General features: G+C 50.2%; 1 protein-coding gene across 2 annotated transcripts in view; it reads left to right on the top strand.

The window, feature by feature from the left end:
* Positions 1 to 18,874, top strand: part of LINGO1 (leucine rich repeat and Ig domain containing 1) — a 154,432-nt gene that overhangs the window by 38,984 nt on the left and 96,574 nt on the right. For both annotated transcript variants that reach the window (XM_032122792.1, XM_032122793.1), the window contains one exon: positions 13,269 to 13,311. The gene's annotated coding sequence lies outside the window, so the exon portion shown is untranslated. The remainder of the gene's footprint in view (positions 1 to 13,268; positions 13,312 to 18,874) is intronic.

Below are 18,874 nucleotides of genomic sequence, written 5' to 3'. Positions count from 1 at the left end.
GCCCTGTGAGCAGCCCCAGAGCAAAGTAAAATATAAAGGGACCCCACTGGCAGGTGCTGGGTAGCAGGAAGGAGAATGGGGGGCTCAGGATTACCCATGGAAAGCCCAGTGCCAGCCACGCCTTGGGCAGAGCTGGTGTTTCCACATGAAGCCCGCATTGCTCTGCCCTGCTCTGCTGCCTGCCTGGCTGTTAATGTGTGGTTATTTGCACATGGCTTGCAAGGGCTTTCAGTGTGATCCCTGGTTGGACTTTTCCTATAATAAAATAATTTCCTGCTCTGGAAAGAGGCGCTTCTGCAAGCAAGGATTAAGGTGTATTTCAGTGTTTGCCTCTTGGTCTGTGGCACACAGGGATGTGTAGGTAAAAGGTGCTGCATCTGATTTTGAGGCTCAGTAGTTGAAATGCCTCATGTTGAGCTCAGGAGAGGAGGGATTTCTGCAGATTGCTGGAGCTAAAAAGTGGAGTTGGAGAAGGAACTGTGTCAGGCCCAGGTTACATCCATAAGGTGGGCTGGGGGTCTTGCAGGCTTGTTGTCACCTTGGAAATGAAAGGAGTGGTGCTCTTCTGAGCCTCTAAGAGCATGTTTGGACACCAGTGAAACATCCATAATGTGATTTCAGGTGTGGATACACACATTTATACTGCGGTACACGAGAGCAGGATGTGGCCCATGGCCTCCGATGGGGATGCAGGAGGCCAGAAGCAGAGTGCTTTAAGACTAATGAAGGCACCTCAGAAGATTATTAGCTTTGCAAGCAGCATTCCTGTGTGCTGGAAACAGGGGCCTTATGAAGTTCACACTAAGCCCTTGGAGACCTCTGGAGCAGGAATGGATCTGCGTGTCACAGTGCTGTTATTGGAAAGGGTGGCTTCACTGCCTATCATCTGGCTTTGCTGACTTAGCTCCGTGGACCATCGCCAAACACAAAGCATCTTCTCCTTGGCCGTTGCCAGCCCACCTACTTGGAGTGGGTGATGATTTGTTTGTTCCTCAGCTCAGCTGGAAAAGATGAGTGTCCTTGTGGGAGGGTGGGAAAAGAGAGTGTTGCAGGGTGGCATCTCCTCAGGAAAGAAGTGGATTGCTGGGCTCGAGTGTTCAGCTGGAGCAATGTTCAGTGTCCCACTGCCATCTCAGGAGGGTCCTATTGGGCTCCTGCAGACTGGGTTGCGCTGCGCTGGGGCAGCACTGTCAGGTTTGGTCAACTCATCCCCTCCAAGGTTCCGAGGGAGCTGCACACAGTGGCAGAGCCCCCCATCTTCACTCTTGGGGGGTCTGGGGGTGCTCTTGCTTGGCCTGAACCTGCCCAGAGCAGCCAGGCTCTCCTCAGTGTGCTGCCACTTCCCCCAGGCTCAGCCCAACTCGGCTTTCCTGGTGCTGGTGTGGTACAGGATGAGGCGTAGTTCCCTTCTTGGCTTCTGATGCTCTCAAGGCAAGGAGTGCTCGTCATGCTCCTGACTGGGATGGGAAGCATCCTTTGGACTTGGCACTGTATCTGTGCATCCCTGCAGAGCTGTGCTGCTCAGGGGGTGGCTCCCCAGGGCTACAACAGCAGCCGTGCTGGCAATTCCTGTGGCTGCCAGCCTTCCTGCTGCTGCTGATCCAGCCGCGGATTCCCCTTGGTGCCGCCACTAACATAAATCCCCAAGTCCCTTTTGTGTCAGACACAGACATGCAGTGGTTGCTTTGCAATGAATTAGGTTTTAGGGGCTTTTTAAGAAAAAAGCTGGAAAGCATGCCTTTGGCCCCAGAACCTGCCCAAAGAACAGGAGCAGGAAGGAGGTAGATGGTGCTGTGCAGGGAGAGAGGAGATATTAAATGGAGACAAGGGGTGTGGGAGGAAAGACTGCCCTGGCTGCCTCCCCTAGCAGTGAGCATCCCTCCCCCTGTGCCGGCAGCCCCACCACTGCCAAGGCTGAGAGGAGATTTGTGTTAGGGGTGCGAGGCTGCTGTGGCTGCCAGCTGCCCCACTGCCTCTCCCTGGCTGGAAAGCTGTGGAGCAAGTGAAATTCTGATTCCCTGGGAACCTGTGAGAGCAGCATCACTCCAGGTCAAGGATTAAATCCATTACAGAGAAGCACTTGGGGGAAAGCCCTGGACATGATGCACATGGCCGCTGATGCATTAAAACCATTTCCTGTGGAGATCTTCCACAGGCAAGCAGGGAGAAGGGCCGGGCACAGACCCGTCCCCGGAATTGCTCCGGCACTAATGGTTTGCCCAGCAATCTGGGGATATCCTGGTCACCAGCCTGGTGCTGGCTGGGAAAAAAAAAGCCTCCAGCCCTCAGCCTGCAGCCCCTTTGAGGCCAGAGGTTGCTGAGACCCTTCCCCTCGCTGTGCCCCTGGGTCCTGTGGGGCCAAGCTGCTGCTCTGCCGGCAGATTATCAATCCTGAGGTGGTTTTTCCAGCCGTTTCAGTTCAACATGAGTGTTGCACAAGTCAAAAAAATCCATGTAGAGTGTTCCCAGTCGGCTCTGACCACAAATGGTATCTGGGTCCCTGGAAGGTTGCGTTTTCTTGCTGCACTCCGATGCCCAGCTGGGACGGCTGCCTGCACACGAGGTACAGGCAGGTGCAGCCAGGCGTGCTGTGCCACTTTCTTCCTGGGTGTTGCCTAAGAACTCAGAGGATGCAGAGAGCCTTAGAAAACTTCCTAGATTAGTAGCCCTTTCCCAGAAAGGGTTCTGGAGTTGAAGCAATCAGCCATTCTGGTTTGCTTTGAAAAACATGTATTTTCAGTCTTCATGTATTTTTCCCTTCTCTTCCCTTCCATCTTGCATCCCCACACACTTCCTTTCATTCCCCTCCTTCCTCCTCCTTTTCATGAGCTATTTTCAAATGCCAGGAAGGGCGAGATCTGAGGGGAGGAGGAGTAACTGAAAGGAAAAAAAAGGGTGGTAAAATTATTTCACACATTTATGAGGGGAAAAAAAAAAAAAGAGAAGGTGTGGGTGTGGGGAAAGAGAACAGCTCCAGTTCCCAGAAGACAAAAAGCAACTTCATTCATTTCCTGGTGTAATTTTATCAGGTAGGAAGGCTTGGTTACATTCTGCAGCCCTACAGTTCCCAGAAATGGTCCAAGTTGTCCCTCCTGCTGTGTTGCCCTGACCTGGCACAGGTTTGGTACTGGGGCTTTGGTACTGGGAAACTGGGGTAGGAGGATGCCAAGTGGAGGGGTAAAAGGGAGGATGAGCTTCTGGAAAGCATGGCTTTGATTAAGCCAAATTTGGCCCTGGGAAGGGTAAGGGAGATGGTGCAAATATCACCAGCTTCACAGGAAGCATTTTTTCACACAAGGACAGTATGTTGGATGATTTCCCATGTTTAATAAATAGGATTAAACCCAGAAACAACAGCTTTTGCTGGGAACTAGGAGTTCGGGCTGTGATAAACTTTTTAGATGGCAAAATCTCCTTATGCTCAATTGTTTTTTCATCTCACTGGTAAAACTGGAAATAACTGTTTTGGGTTGTCCAACCATTCTTGAAACATGATTTATTTGTCTTACTGGCCCTCTGACTCACAGCCTCTGGAAAAGGGAAGTAACCCAAATCCTCAAGGAAGCTTTTTTGAGTAGCTCACTGCTGAGATGCTGAAGGTAATGCTGGAGGACTGATGCTCTGGCTGTCCCACATTGAAGTTCTGTCCCCTTCATGCCATGGAGCTTTGAGGAAGGCCCTGGACAGGAGGAATTTGGAGATCCATCAGCAGGCATTAGCCTGCCCATCTCCCCATGGGTGAGCCCAGGATCTTGGAGCAGGCTGGCATTTCACACCTTGGCGAGGGTGACATTTTCTTTGCAGCTTTTCCATGTTCGGAAGATGGCATTTCACCCCTAGAGGAAGCTGGTATTTATAAGGCAGGGCACTGGCATTTCATTCATTGTTACCATCCAGTGATTCAGACAAGGTCTCTTAGCCAGAAAGGTCAGCTGGGTCTCTGCTGTTCTTTGCTGCTTTTCTTTCTTTTTCCTTTTTTTTTTTTCCCCTAAGGGGAAGAGGGAAAAACAAAGCCCAGTCACATGCCAAAACTGCTGATTGCCATTTTTCTTGCCTTGAAAATTAAGGTTTGCTAAGCTACATAAAAGCTAGGACTTTCCAAAGTCCATCTTGGAAGAGTGTCTTTGGAAAGGTCCTTATTTTGCTTTGAGTTTCAAAGGTGCAACCCAGAGCCTGGTGCTGGGGCGATGTGGATGGGTGGCAGCAGCGTCTGCCCCAGTGCTGTGCCAGTGCTCACCATCACCCCAGTTATCCTGCATCATCTCGTTTCTTGGAGCTGAAGCCCCTGTGAGCCTAAAACTGCATCTTTTCTGGCCAAACACCAGGTTTTGTCCCTAGGGTTGTGGAGCAGGATGAGAAAATCAGGTGCAGGTCCCCTCTGTGACTATGGGGCTCTTGTTGGACTGGGGCAATCTAGACACTGCCAGGGCCTTGGAAACATAAATAAAATCAATAAGAAGCTGTTAAATTGTGCCTGAGCCTCGCAAGGAACGGCGTGGGGAGTGCTGGCTGCAGAGATGTATCTGCTGCCACTCCACGGGCTGTGGCACATTCATTAAGCATCTTTAAGATGGATACACCCCCCAGTTCACCTCCTGTGAAAGCCTGGGAATTTATTTCCTCCTGAACCGTGCCATCAATCACTGGTGACAGCACCGCCTCGGCACCGCGTGGCTCAGCCGCGGAACAGCCGGAGAGGCATCAGGCTGGCTGCCCTGCCACACTGGGAGGGGGCTGCCTCGGGCCCTCACGCCCTGGCTAATGAGGAGGGGGATCCCATTCCCTTGCTCTCTGCACAGCCGCTGGGGGAAAGGCTGTCTCACACAACAAATGCATTTGTGCACCTTTTCTGTGCTGTTCAGGACCCTGCTACCTCGTGCTGGTCTGCAGCCTGTCCCTGCTTCTCTTGGCCATCCAGCACTGCCTGCATCCATCTCTAATCCCCAGGGGCCGATGGCTCGGAGAGGAGTTGACCATCCCACCTCTTCTCTCCCCTCTGTGCATCTCCCTGTGATCCTGGCCCCTTCCTTGGCACCCTGGCTCCGCTCCCAGCCCTGCATTTGGTGCTTGCTGGGTGGATGCTGGGAGCTCCCAGGGCCCTGCGCTGTGCATGTAAATGTGAGAGCCTGAAGTCTTGGCAGAAAAATTTTGCTGTGCCTGACTTGATGCTTGTAGCTTTTATTGGAGCAGCCAGACAGGAGCAGGACAAATCCAGCGATCCGGGGCAGTATGGGGGATGCCGACTGACGTCTGAGCTGCTTTGCTTCCCCTCCCTTCTCCGCCTGCTCTGCTAGTGCTGCTCTGGACTGGAAAGATGTGACAGGTCCACTTAGCAGGAGAAAAGACCAACTGGAGGGGGCTGAGTGACTCTCCTGCCCTGCACCCAGTGCCCTCTGTCCAGCCTTACCCAGACCCTGCGGCCGCCCCTTTCCTTCCTGGCACTGACATTTCACCCTCCAGTGCTTTCAGCTGTCAGCCAAGCTGCACATTACTTCAATTTATGCAGAGGCCTCAGTTTTACTTCTTCCTGCAATTTCTTCTGATGCTTTTAATTTTTTCCCCCCTATCAGCTGGGAACCTACAGATTATCCCATAAGAGCAGAATAAAGGCTTGTCAACCTTTCTTACGTGCTCCTTGAGATGAAAATAACTTCCTGAACCCCTTATAATGCTTTATTTTCTGCCACTTCTGCTACTCTGAGTATAATTTGACTGACTAAAGGATCTTGAAGCTAAAGGGAAAAAAAAAGATAAAGTAGACTAATAATAATAATGGTAAAAACTGCTCCCGAGGCTGATAAGGGCCTGGAGATTCACACACCGGCATTGCCTGCCAGGGCAGGTGTGAGCCTGGCTTTTGTTCCCCAGCTCTGTAAGCCAGTGCTGGGAGTGGGGACAGCCGGTTTCTGCAAAAATGGGATGTTTTTCAAGAGAAGAAAGGTATTGTGTCCCCTGTGATATGGAAATGAGTGGGGAGGTAAGGGCAGGGAGAGAGGATTTCTGATGGTAATGAGGTTTTACACTGGCTTTCTTGCCTTGCCTCCATCCCTCCCTTTCAGCTGTAGGATGGGGTTTCAAAGGCTGTTGTATTCTTTTCCTTGGATTGTTTGTCATGTTTTTTTTTTTTTTTAAACCTTGCCTGTTGTGGTTTTTAAAGATAAAAGGTGGGAGCCGAAATGAAGAATTTTCCTTCCCCTTCATTGGAAGGGCTGGGAGATGGCTGCAGGAGTTATGGTTTCTGATGTAAGGATGCTATGAGCTCCCATAGGCAGGTTAAATGGGCTTGGGAATGCATTTCCTCTCCCAGCCCGTCCCCCAGCCTCAGCATGGCTGGAGAGGGATGTGACTTTCTGGCTGGAGCAAAGGCTGGTGCCAAACCTGAGACCACGGTGGCTGTGCCATCCTCAAGCACCATGTCACAACTCTGTAGCACTGGTGGAAACCAGCCCCTCCACAGCTGTATTCGACTTGTAACTCTTGGATATTGCTTGTGACACCCCCTTTGGAGAAACAGCCTCTCTTTCCCTTGACATAGCTGAAGGCTGAGTATTCCTCTGGCTCCTAACTCAGCTGCTGCAATATTCCTTGTGATTGTCCACCAGTTGGGCCTTATTTTAGTTCAACTTTGCCTAGATTCCAGCCTCCAGCCACTAACTCTGGTCCAGCATTTTTCTGCTGCCTTGAGGAATGCTCTGTATTCCAAAGCCCTTCCTCATGTAGGAAGCTCCACCTCTTGATGGAAGGGACTGGACACAAACTTCCTGTGCAAACAGTCTTCTGGTGGAACAATAAGGTTTGGGCCGAGTTCAATTTGTTGTGTAAAACATGGGCTCTTTGCTGAAAAGGTGAACTTTTTCCTCTGCAAAGCCAGTGCTGTGAGCCCATGGATGTAGCTGCCAGGGGAACAAGGTGGGGAGCAGACAGCTCAGGTCAAGGGGAACGAGGGGGCATGGAGGAATCTGAAGCTGTTCCTGGGCAGTGGCAGGGTTGCTGTTGGCTCTGTGTTGCCACTGAATTCCTGCCCGGCCAGCAGTGCAGTGAGAGCGTAGGCAGGGAGGGCAGCTGGGCTGAGCTCCACTGTCAGTGCTTTTCATTTGTTGTTGATCTGAGGAACTTCACTGGACCTCCCAGGGGAGCTGCCTGCCCCTCCTGCCCCTCCTGCCCTGCAGGGAAGGACCACTGAAACATGGCTGCTTGCAGAAAGTGCTGATTCAAACAAGCTCTGTCAGGCTGCCGCAGGTCAGGAGGGCTCCCAGGTCAAATCCACTCTTAGGGCAGGAGCTGCAAGCAAAGATGCCTCATGGTGAGCTGTGCTGGTGTTTATTCTGGAGCTCCCTTTCTAGCCGAAGCCCTTGAGCTGTGCTGGTGTCACTCCCCCCTTGCCCAACAGACATTGCTGCTCAGCTGTTTGGTTTTATCCTTTCCTAATTTTACAAGAAGTGACAGTAAATCTATCCCCTATGCACAGGACCGTGCGGGGTGTTTAAACAGTCATTCGCATCCAGATGTGGTGATGGCTTTGGGGTATCTCCTGGCAATGTGGGTTGGTGCTGGATATATTATGCTGTAAAAGTTAATGTTCAGAGTCTGATATTCAATCCACAAGAGCAGGAGAGCATTTGGCCATGAGCTGTGCTCTGTGGGGCAATCCTATCGCCTGTGGGTGCCTGGGGTGTCAGGGTTGTCTCCTATCAGACCTTCCTGCAGATACTGTCATTGAAGGGCTCCCAAGCACAGCCGAGGGTACCTACACAGCTTGTCTCCACATCCAAAAAGACCATTAGTCTGGGAGGAGGAGGAGGATGGGGAGCAAGGGGACGTGGCAGAGGAAGATAAGGCTGTGGAGCGGAGGATTTGTGGGAAGTTAATGGGCGTTGAATTGGCATTATGCCCCAGCAAGTTCTCATTTCCCTGGCTCTGTGCTGGCTCATCCCCACCTCAGAGCAGGGAGGGAGCAGGATGCACCCACAGCTGAGAGCTGTGCCCCAGCACATCATGGCTGGGGAGTGCACGGAGCCAGAGTTTGTGGCCCTAGGACCTTGGGCACACAGCAGGTGGCAAAAGGGATAAAGCAGAGGAAAATGAGGTTGCTTCACTGCTGCCCCACGGGTGATGCTGAGGGAGATGCTCCATTTTAAATCAAACCCAGATCAAAGTGGAGATGGCTCCTCTGCTGCTTGGGGATGCATAAGGCTGTGTCTGAGCTCATAATGGAAGGGCAGCTTTTACTACTCAAAGCCATCTCCTTGCTCTGCTTCACTCCTCAATGCTTTCACAACAACCCAGTATTTGTTCTGCTTCATATTCCGTTGGCTTGGAAGAGCTGGAGGGAGATTGCCATGGCTTCCCCCCTGGGCAGGAGTGCTGGCGGGGCTTGGCCTCTGCCTGCTTTGAACTGGGAAGGATGCTGGCTCTTTAGGAGAGTTATTTTTGAGGCTTCCTTAGCTTCTAGCACTGGGGCAGGGTATTCCCCCCATTAGCTCAGCCTGCATCCCCAGGGCAAGTCTCTGATGAGGAGCCAAGGTGCAGCAGAGCTGGGGGCTGGCAGCACAGTCCAGCCCCGTGGGAAGCACTGCAACTTCCCTCTCCGTGGGGCAGAGAGAGGCCATCGCCTCAGCCAAAGCAGAAGTGCTCCGGTGTTGTTATTAGCTCTCTGGCTCAGGGATAACAGCTCTTCTCCTGTGCCTCCTGAGCACTCTCAGAAGCAGCACCATGACCGCTTAAGTCTATCCCTGTGTCCCGTGTCGTCAACGTGCCACCCTGGGGAGGGCTCAGCAGTCCAGGAACATGACAGCAGTGCTTGGCATAGGGTCAGGAGCATCCTTGATGGGGCACACTGAGTTTGGGAGCCACTGGTGAAGGGTCAGCCCTAGGGATGTGCTTTGGCCCCGGCATCCACATTTGCCCTCCTTCACATACCCCACACAGCTCAGAGCTGCCTAGGAGAGGTCTGAGAGCAGCAAGGGGATGTGGTGGGATGGTTGCCTGCAGGCCAGACCCTGCTTGGTCCAGAGGTTTCTGCAAGACTTTTTCCCTGCTCGCATTCCCTTGCTCAGGCCTGGATAGATGAAATGGACTTTACAGCCCCAAATCCCTTAATCTCCAGTATACTTAGCAGTATTAGCCAGACTACAGAAGTCATGTACACAGTAATTGCACTCAGTGGAGGACACTCTCACAATTTCATGCTGGAAGGAAACGTGTTATTCATTTTCCCCTGTCTCCCACCTAGCTATGCAGAAATACATTGGAGTCATGATAGGGATACGTTAAACATGCAGAGAAATGTCATAGCTGAAATACAACCTGCTCTCCTGGCAATTAACCCAGGCAGCCTTGCAGAAGATGTGCAGGGTGAAATCTGCTCAAAGTGGGGCCTAAAGCTTCAGCACATCTTAGGTACTAATGCTAAGCAAGTTATGCTAAGTAATTAATATCCTTTACTTCTTTACAGCCCTCCCTTTGTTTTTATTAAGCATCCCTGCTAATACATTTAGCAAAGCTTGCAAAGCCTTTCAAAAAGCATGGGCAGCTTCCATAATCTTATATACAGAATGATCACAAGCACCAGACCAAATAGACTCAAAGCTAGTAAGATTACCACTGGGTGGAGCAGGAGGTTATAAATTCCTGTGGCTGTAGGTGACCACCCCAGGAGAGTTTCCCACCAGTGGTCTTCTCCATCTCTCTTTCCTCTTTTGAACACATACTGCATTTCATCCACATTATGGTGGACAGTGATTATAGTTTTTATCCATCAATTCATATATGTTTTAATACTTGATGTAAGTCATCATGTTGTGATAATTTCCTTACCAGCATTAAGATTAATTCCAGTTGAAGTAGGTAACAAGTCTTTAACTAGCGTATAATTAGACTGTAACAACTGGCGGGACGTAACAGGAGCCGTATAATTAAAATCATACCCTATAATTCCACTAAAGTTACGAATGCAAATATGCGAATGATTACTTGTATCTACAGTAATATCACCTACTAATATAAAACCACAAAGAGTCCTTAAGAAAACATATCCTTTTCCAATATATATAAGTGCAGTTGCAGGGATTTCATCAGCATGTGTTTCAAAATGACATATGTAGGTTACGGACGGGTTCGGAACAGACGGAGACGGATGGAGACGGAGAGATCTCTACAGGCAGGTCTTGGGACACAGTCGGTTTATTGTAAAGGCGTGGGTATAGGGGCACTGCTCAGAGCTGCCAGACTCAGCTCTGAGCAGGCCCAAGAGAGTAAGCAGGTGAGAGAGAGAGAGAGGGTGTAAGAGCAAGAGTGGAAGTAAGGAAGGAAAGGAATGAAGTGGAAGTAAGGAATAGAGTGCCTGAAGTCCTGGTTACAATACAATAAATCATCTTCTGTACTGAATATTCTAATTGTCACTAACCAATCTAGTACAAGATACAAATCCTATAGCATTTACATACAGCCTATAAGAGTTCTTATATTACCATAGAGTGTTACATCTTAACTTCTAAAAACTACTCTTTGGACCCCTTCTGCTGAGCTAGTAGGGTCTGCTCTGACCCTTGGACCCGCTTGCAAGCAGAGGGTATTGTTCCATCAAGAGGGGATTACCTTCAGTCGGCCATACCATTGTTTTCTAGTTGTTCAGTAACTAAGACCTGGTATTTCAAAAGTGGCTTTCATTTCGATGTTGCCTGTAGTTTTCATATTCCCAAAATCTTTTGTCAGGCAATCATATCTACCAGGCCTTCCTGTTTCATCTTCCCCAACAACATACATTTTGCTCAGTGTCAAGACATGTCTTGGGGTTTAATGGTGTTTCTTTTATAGCTGAATCCTTGTTGTTCCCATGTACTGTTGGCCACATGTGTCCACTTTGTGGTACCCATACTTTATGTTCTATGGGAAAGAGGATGATTGTATCATGATTTAGTGCAACAATTGGGTATATGCTGTATACTGAAGCATTATATTATTAGGACAGAAACTGTGACCTTATTGTTAATGGGGTCATAATTGGCCAAATGCCACCAGGATTAAAATTCTCTTTCAGTTCTGTTGTCCCAAGCTACTTTTCAAACATCTGTGGGTAAGGTGCCTTCTTTGCCTACCCTCATAAGTGCTGCCACTGTGGAGTGCATCCGCGTTTGAGTGTGGATACATCTAAGAGCTGGTGAAAGACTGCCCTGGACCATTCCAAGTGCCTCTACAATCAGCTGGTGGTCTCTCTCATTAATTTTCTCCCACAGAGGCAATATATCAGATAAGAGCCATTGATTAGTCCCCAATGCTAATAGAGAGGATCGCAATGGGTGTTCTAATTTGCTTAAATCACTTGTTGTTGCACTTAGTTTATTTAGGAGCACTTCAGCATCTATACCATTAAGGACTCCCAATCTTGTCCCCATAATACCAGTTGCATCCCTCTCTGTTTGCTTTGAAGGGGGATGAGCAGAGAAAGGGTAATCAGTCCTGGGTCAACACTTCACAAGTGATTTTAATTGTATACTATTACTTCTTAAACTATTATCTGTCATCATGCAACAACTGGTATTAAGTGTTGCGCAGCAGCTCGTATTATCAAGGCAATGAGACCTGTCCTCCTGCTTACCTCTGCCCAGGCTAAATTACAAACCGTATCTGATGGACACCAGAAAGCAAGAGTTGTCCTGTCAGGTGTTTCAGGAATTGGGAACCCTGTTCCTGTATAATCTAGGGAAACTATCTTCCCTTTGGATTTGTTAACTTTCCACTAATCCGGATCATCCATCATTTTTATCCTTAGCTATGCTGTACCAGTAACAGAGTCAATAATACCAAGAGTAGTGAGATGTCCCATTCATTCTTAGCTGATGTGAGAGTTTCTCCAGGAGTCAGTCATTTGTCAGCTGGCTGGCTAGTTACCACCTGCTTGATGGGAGAATGGTGTATCCATCTTTCTTTTCCTAAACTTTTAACAGCAAAATAGGAACATAGTAAGATGGTATATGGTGCTTCCCACTTAGGTTCCAGTTTGTATTTTCATGAGAACATGTTAATTAAAATGTCATCTCCAGGTCGTATATCATGGACATGTATTTCCAGAGGTGTAGGCTGATACCATTGAGCATATTGAGCATATTTATGTTATTTTCAATCCCTTCCTGCATATATATGATGTATTGTGTCAACCATTCATCAGATGAGACCAGTAGGTGTCTTAACTGCGTATTACCTTCTTTAATAAGGCCCTGTGTCAACCTTTCTTGTTGGAAAGGCTTCTGCCCAGCCTGGTAACTGATGTATTATCACTAACAAGTGTATTCATTGCTGCTACATCAGCCAAGGCATTTCCTTCCCTAATTTCTGTAGTGGCCTTGGTATGTGGCTGGACAATATATTACAGCAATTTCTTTGGGTAGCTGGGGCTGATTCCAGCACTTCTGTATTTCTTCTCCACTTGATACTTTTTTCCCCAATAATGTGAAAAATCCTCGTTCTTTCCATACTTTGCCATTGTGTGGCATACTCTGAGAGCATACAGAGAGTTTTTTGGCTCGTTTCCCTTTTCTCAGTTGTTCTGTACATGTCAGGGCTACCAGTTCACCCTGTCCTTGCTGGGAGTGTGCCGTGGTTACACTAAGCAATTAATACCCTTTATTTCTTCGCAAGGCAAGGAGCCAGTCCCTCATCTTTACAGCTGGGTGTTTGTACATCCCACGCCTGGTGCTGCTCCTGTTTGCAGAGCCGATAACTGATGGCAGAGAAGACTTTACTGTCTGAGGAGTACTTATGCAAACAAGCACAGTGGCTTAATAGGGAACACCCAGAGAAATCTCCAAAGAAAGTGCTGTAAATTCCCCTTCCCGTGGATTTATGGGGAGATTTTTCACAGATATTTATGGTTTCCCAGGTGCGTTGTTGTGACTCCTTAGTGCAGATTTGCATGGTGTGCTCCAGGAGCTGATGAGAGGGGAACGTTGATGGGGCAGCCTGGTTCATACCAGGATGGGAGTGGGAAATGGCTCCTTAATCCCTTGGTGAATTCCACCTGTATGCAGCAGCTCAGAGCTCTGCCAGCACCAGCTGAGCACCTGGAGAGGCTGGCGAATGGGCCTGGCTGGATTTTGGTGGCCCTGATCAATTTAGATGGTCCTGGTGCAATGCAAGTGTAGGTCACCTGCCACAGCCCTGTCTGAGCATGCTGCCCCATCCACCCCTGCAGGGCTGGGCCACACCAACACTCTGCTGTTGCTGTCCACAGCCAACCCTTGAACCACATCTCTTTTTCTCCTCTTTTCCAGGTTATTTGCCTCACCAGCAGGTCCTTGTAGGATTTCAGCTCTGGTAAGTGCAGTTGTGTTTTCTCCTCGCTGAGTCCATGCCAGTTGCGAAAGTGTTGCGTGGGGTTGGAGGGGCAGTGGGGCTGGGCACCACCACTGCTCCCCAGGCAGGTGGAAGAGCCTGAGTGTGCCTCCATTAAGGAGCCAGTTCCTGCTGCACTTCACCCCAGAATTATTTCCCCTCTGTGTGAAAATACGCTATGTCTATCAGTGCCCTTCCACAGTCCATGAAGGGAAACAGTGTGGGCATCTTTAATCCTTCCTGGGTGAACTTTGTTGGATGTGCGAACTGAAAACTTTCGTGATTGGCATGATGATTGTAATAAAACCTGGGAGGTATCTGGATGGGACTCAGGGGACCTTTGGAACAATAAGAAAGTGAACTGATGGGTGGAAGGAGAGCACAACCTGCCCTGGGACCTCTGCAGAGGAGGCAGGCTTAGAGGAGCATTTAGGACCTGGAAGAAATGTGAATGTCAGAAGCTGCAGTCCTGGCTGCAAGCTAGTGTTGTCACCTGTAACCTTTCCAGGAATGTGCTCCTCTCAGGCCACCCGCTCTGCCACCAGCCACCTGGCTGACTTTCCTGGGGAATCAGTGGGTAGAAGGATAACATTTCTGGGCTTTCTCAGGCTCAAGTCCCTGTGCCATTCAGTGCTTGATGTTTTCACACTTCTAAAGTCCCCATGGGTTTTCTAACCTTACCTCTAACCCAGCAGAAAGGGTCCTGGTTCTGTGCTGGGATAAATTAGCAGGAGTGTCTCACAATCAGCGTGGCTACCATGTATTGTGTCATCTTCACCTTTGTCCTCTTGACATGTTCTCTTTTAAAAGTACGCATTTATCAAAAAAAGCAGCCTCTTTGTTTGATGCTATCTCTTGGTTTGATAATTAAGTCCCATGGAAGGCACTGACATCAGCCATGTGCTCAAGGATTTGCCACCGATGTCCCAGGTTGCATGGCTCCATTGAACTTGAGGGGTTTTCTTTTCTTTAGCTGCAAATGATTCACTACTTGGGGCCTAAAATTATTGAAGGGAGAGTTGTTATGGTGATCTCAGGGTTTTGGCGTGACCTTGCTCCAAGACAGAGCTGTTCTGCAATGGGGACACCACCGTCTAGGGCAGATCTAACCATGGCAGGGGGCAAACGAAGGTTGTGTATCCTGGTGCCTAGGGAACTGCCCTGATGTCCTCTCCTTGTGCATCCATCTCACTGGAGGGCATCGGCCATGGTGTGAGCTTACCCCAAAAGCTATTCCTCACTCCAAAACTGTGCAGACACTCCTGATCTGTGATAATTTTCTTGTGACCTTGGCAGCCTCATCTGGGAGCAGCTCAGGCCCTTGGGAGAGCTGTGCTGCATTGAGGAAGCAGCACTGCCACACTCCAGAACATGGAGAAACTCCAGCCAATAGGTGGATGAACCAATCAAGTGATTTTTCTGTGTCAGGGCTGTGTTACATGGGAAGTGAACATACAGCTCTGTCTTCCCAGACAATTCCTGCTGCAGCAGCTCTGGCCACACTCCTTCCAGCAGCAAAAAGCAAGTGTCTGTAGCTGCAGAGTGGGGACAGGCAAGACAGGACCCACTGGTCCTCGAAAAAGGGGAGAAAGTGGAAAATGGCCTGGAGGAGGGGGCAGTGGGGGATAAGTGGCCATGGTGGTAGAATTGCCTCTCCCAATGCAACGTAATCGGCTCACGGCTTCTTCTCCCCAATCCTCTTACACCCCTCCCTTTGCATATCTCTCCCCAGACGCAGCCATGTGTGTTAGCAGAGATAAAAGCTCTCTTCCCACGCGGGCTCCTCTCCCCCAGCATGCTTAATCATGAGCCAACGTGGCAAACAGCCTTCCTGAGAGATGCCCCGAGCTTGGCTCCTCACTCTCCTTCCCTGCCTCCTGCCTTTTGCCTCGGCTCCTGCTCTGCCCCGCACCCCAGGGCTCCCTGCACACCCCTGCAGCCTGCGCAGCCATCACGTGCCTCTGATAAATGAGCTTCATCTGCACCCAAAATTAATCACATTGTCATGCTGGCAGAGGATGAGGCAGCTGCACCGAAATGCCTGAATCCCTGGCTAATTTATCACAGGGGCTGGATGCAGAGCTGCTCTGCAGCTCCTGCCGCATGGGGACATGCTCCGGAGAGGCGGGTGGTGACAAGGAACTGTGAGGCCTGGGAGTGAATGCTCAGGAGGGTACATTCTCCTCCTCCTCAGAGCTCAGCCACTGATTTTCAACCAGGAGAACCTGGTGGGAGACTGCTTGTGCCCAGGAGGGCCGATGCTGCTGGTGACAGCCGGGCTCCTCCGAGCCACCTTGGACCTGGGAGCTTCTGTGTCCTCCTGCGCTGGAGCATGCTCAGGAGCCCAGAGCAGAAGACTAATGAGGGAAATGAATATGAGGGAATTATTCCAAAGCCATGGTCTTTGCGGATGGTGGAAGCAGGAAGCACCCAGCCAGGATGATGTGTCTTGTTCACCTTATTGCTCCAGTTTTGCTCATCAGAAGCAAAGTGTTGACTGGCTGCGCCTGTGTTGCCTGTGATGGGCTGGGATCAGCACGGAGAAGCAGTTCCAGGGCCAAAGGCTCCCAGCTAGGCCAGTTCCTGGTACAGGATATCTGGGATGGGGGCCACTTGTGATGTTTGCTCCTGGTGTTGTGCATTTTTCTGAGATCCACATCATCCTGCTTGCTTGTTGGTTGCCAGCTGCTCTTCTCCATTTCAGTGTGGGCTTGCTGGGCAGACTCTCTTCTCCTAAGTCCATCCCTAGGACAGACGTGGGTTTCTCCAATATATTCACTCTCTCTTGTCTTGTGGTAATTAATTACTAATTCCAGACCAGACTCAGCTCTGGAGTGCTCATTAACTAATTGGATGCCTTCCAGCAAATCCCAGCAGCCCCTCCGCGATGGGAAAGTCATGCATTCCTTGTCTGCTTCCTGATTGCTTTGTCCCCCTGTAGTCGATGGGAGCACCTTGGAAGAGATCCACTGGGGCTGCTCTCCTGGAACTAGCAGGGGGCTGCTGACAACACAGCAGGTGCTTCCTTGGGGGTGCGTAATAATGGACAGCAAAGCAAAGCAACACATAGATGCCCTGGATACAGAGACTGGTGGCATCCTCCGCTGTGCTCCCAGCTGCTGGGAGAGGCTGGAAACCTGCTCTGCCCACTGGTCCCTGAGGGTTTCACACCCACTCTATTTGCAGATATTGTCGGATGTGGGTTTTTTCCTCCTCGTAGCCTGGCAGAAATGCTGGAAAACTGTTGTCCTTTGCAGTCTGAAGCTCTGCGTTGCTCATGCTTCGCTGTCATGGGGAGAACTGGTCCCATGTTTTTAGAGAAAAGAGGCTTTTATCAATAAAATTGAGCTGCTGGTGCTCCCAGCAGCTTGCCCAGACAAAACAGTGAATGGCTTTTGTTAAAACTTTAAATCTTAACTTACAAGGGCATGGACTCCCTTAGATCAGCTGTAAGCTGGTGTTCAGATACACATGGTGTTTTGAAGAGGAACAAAGGGTGTTTTGGTTTCCTTTGCCTGTGAGGGTCACGGGGGGTCTCTGGCCACTGGGCACCAGCAGTTATGGGCAGCTGAGCAAGAGAGTGGAAAGCTCAGTCTGAGCGTCTCTGAGTCTCCTGCTCAGACCCTGCAGCCTGCTGGGCTGACCCAGGAGCTTTCCTCCTCCTCGCATGCTTCAGAGTGGATCTTGGGGCTGGGCTGTGCTTATGACTCTGTTTCCAAGCTCTTTGGAGAGGCAGATGTGTGCATGGCTGTGAGCAGGAGACATGTCTGACCTGATGTTCATCCTTATTTCAACTCCTCCAGGGCCTTTGGGGGATGATGCAGCCTTCAGTCAGCACAGAGGAAGAATTACAGTCCTCTTGGCTCAGTTGTGTGTTCAGAGTGAGCCACTGCCAAGGCAAGGGCTCCCATGGGTGCCACCCCTAACTCTGGTGCATGGTAATTGGTGCCAGTGGTCAGCATCACTCAGCCTTGTTGAGGCTGCCTACTTCACCAGCCTGCTTCATTTTTTTTTTTCCATATGCTCTTATTTTTTTAAGTCAGGGCTGCAGCTGAGGTTTTGTAGGCACCCTTTTGCCAAAACATGACTGGCTTGTGCCTGCTATTGAGTGGAGAGGCCAGGGAAGAGCCAGGGAGCAGCTGAGATGTGACGTGGGGAATTGGAGATGTGTGGTGACACCAGTGCAAGAATTGATCACACAACCTGGGAAATAACAGCTTGGGTTTCCAGAGTGTGTGTTGAGAGGGTGGAAGGCAGCGCTCCTCGGGAGCCTGGCAGCAGAGGACGTCGATGCTGGGAGACTCCAAAGGATGCCTTTGCTTGGGTTGTGTGAGGAGGAGTACTGAGGGTCAGTCCCAGGTCTCACAGAGGTGGCTGGGCTGCTGCTGGTGCCAGGACAGGGCAGGACCTCCTGCCAGAGTCAGGCCTGGGCAGCCGCTGCTGGCTCTGCTCAGCATTTACCATCCCCTGGGCTGGGAGGGAGCCCAAACACCACTCCAGGAACGGCAGAGAGGCATCCCCAGGAGCACATGGGATGCTCCAGGGATGTTGAGCCACCTTGGCAGAGGGAAACACTTGTCCGCCCAAAGAAAAGGCTTTTCCAGACTCTGATAGAGCTCGGGGAAAGCCTGTTGTGGCTGTTTTGAAGCACTTTGCGGTTGGAGATGCCCAAGTCTTTTAGGACTCAGAGTTCAGTTTCTGAAAGGACCCGTTCCCTAGAAATTCAAAGTAACTGACTCTGAAGATCCCTGTGTACCAGCAGGCAGGGCAACACTTAAGGACTTGTCACGGCAGGGCTGACACCAGCCTCCTTTTTAGGTGCAAGTAACTGTGCCACAAATTACATCAGACTTCACTATCCATTAACAATCCTCTGTTCTCTGCTCTTCTGATCTTTCTTCAGTGTGAACAAACCAGGAGTGTTTCTTTGGGTCTAGTCCAGCCCCAGGGTAGTAAACTGGACATCTCCTGTCCCTCTGTCTCTTGTAGAATCCGTATGGATGTAATGGATTTAGTGGCATCTTGCATTTTCCTCTGTCCAGGCACAAATAATGGTATTTCGCCCTGGCACCCAGTGGTGCAAAACCCCCTCACTCATATTTTGGAGAGGGCTGTGCTGTGAATCCCCACCTGTGCTCCTCTGAGCTCAGCCTTTTGGGGGTTGGGCATGGTTTGTGTTTGCTTGAACCACCCTGCTTTTGGACAGAGCTGGAAGCACCGGCCTCCCTGGCACGCTCTGAAGCCAGCTCCAGGGAGCTGAAATAACCTGGTGTGACTGTGCAGAGCCTGATTTCTAGTCCCTGTAATTAAACACCCAGCTGTTGAGATCTTTTATACGTATTCAGATTGAGACCTGGCAGGCTTAGGGAGCAGGGAGCTCGCCTCGGTGACCAGAAAGATGCGCTGTGCTCTTAAAGCAAACTCCATCATACCTCAGGCAGGATGGGCAGGGATCTGAGCACATCAGAGATGGTTTCATGGGCTGAGCTGGTGAAATTGGATGGGAAACTTTGCTGTGTTACTGCGGGTATCCAGGCCATGGGCA

The sequence above is a fragment of the Corvus moneduloides genome, chromosome 13 (assembly GCF_009650955.1).
Source record: "Corvus moneduloides isolate bCorMon1 chromosome 13, bCorMon1.pri, whole genome shotgun sequence".
Classification (NCBI taxonomy): domain Eukaryota; kingdom Metazoa; phylum Chordata; class Aves; order Passeriformes; family Corvidae; genus Corvus; species Corvus moneduloides.
This window is presented reverse-complemented; position numbering and strand designations above follow the sequence as displayed.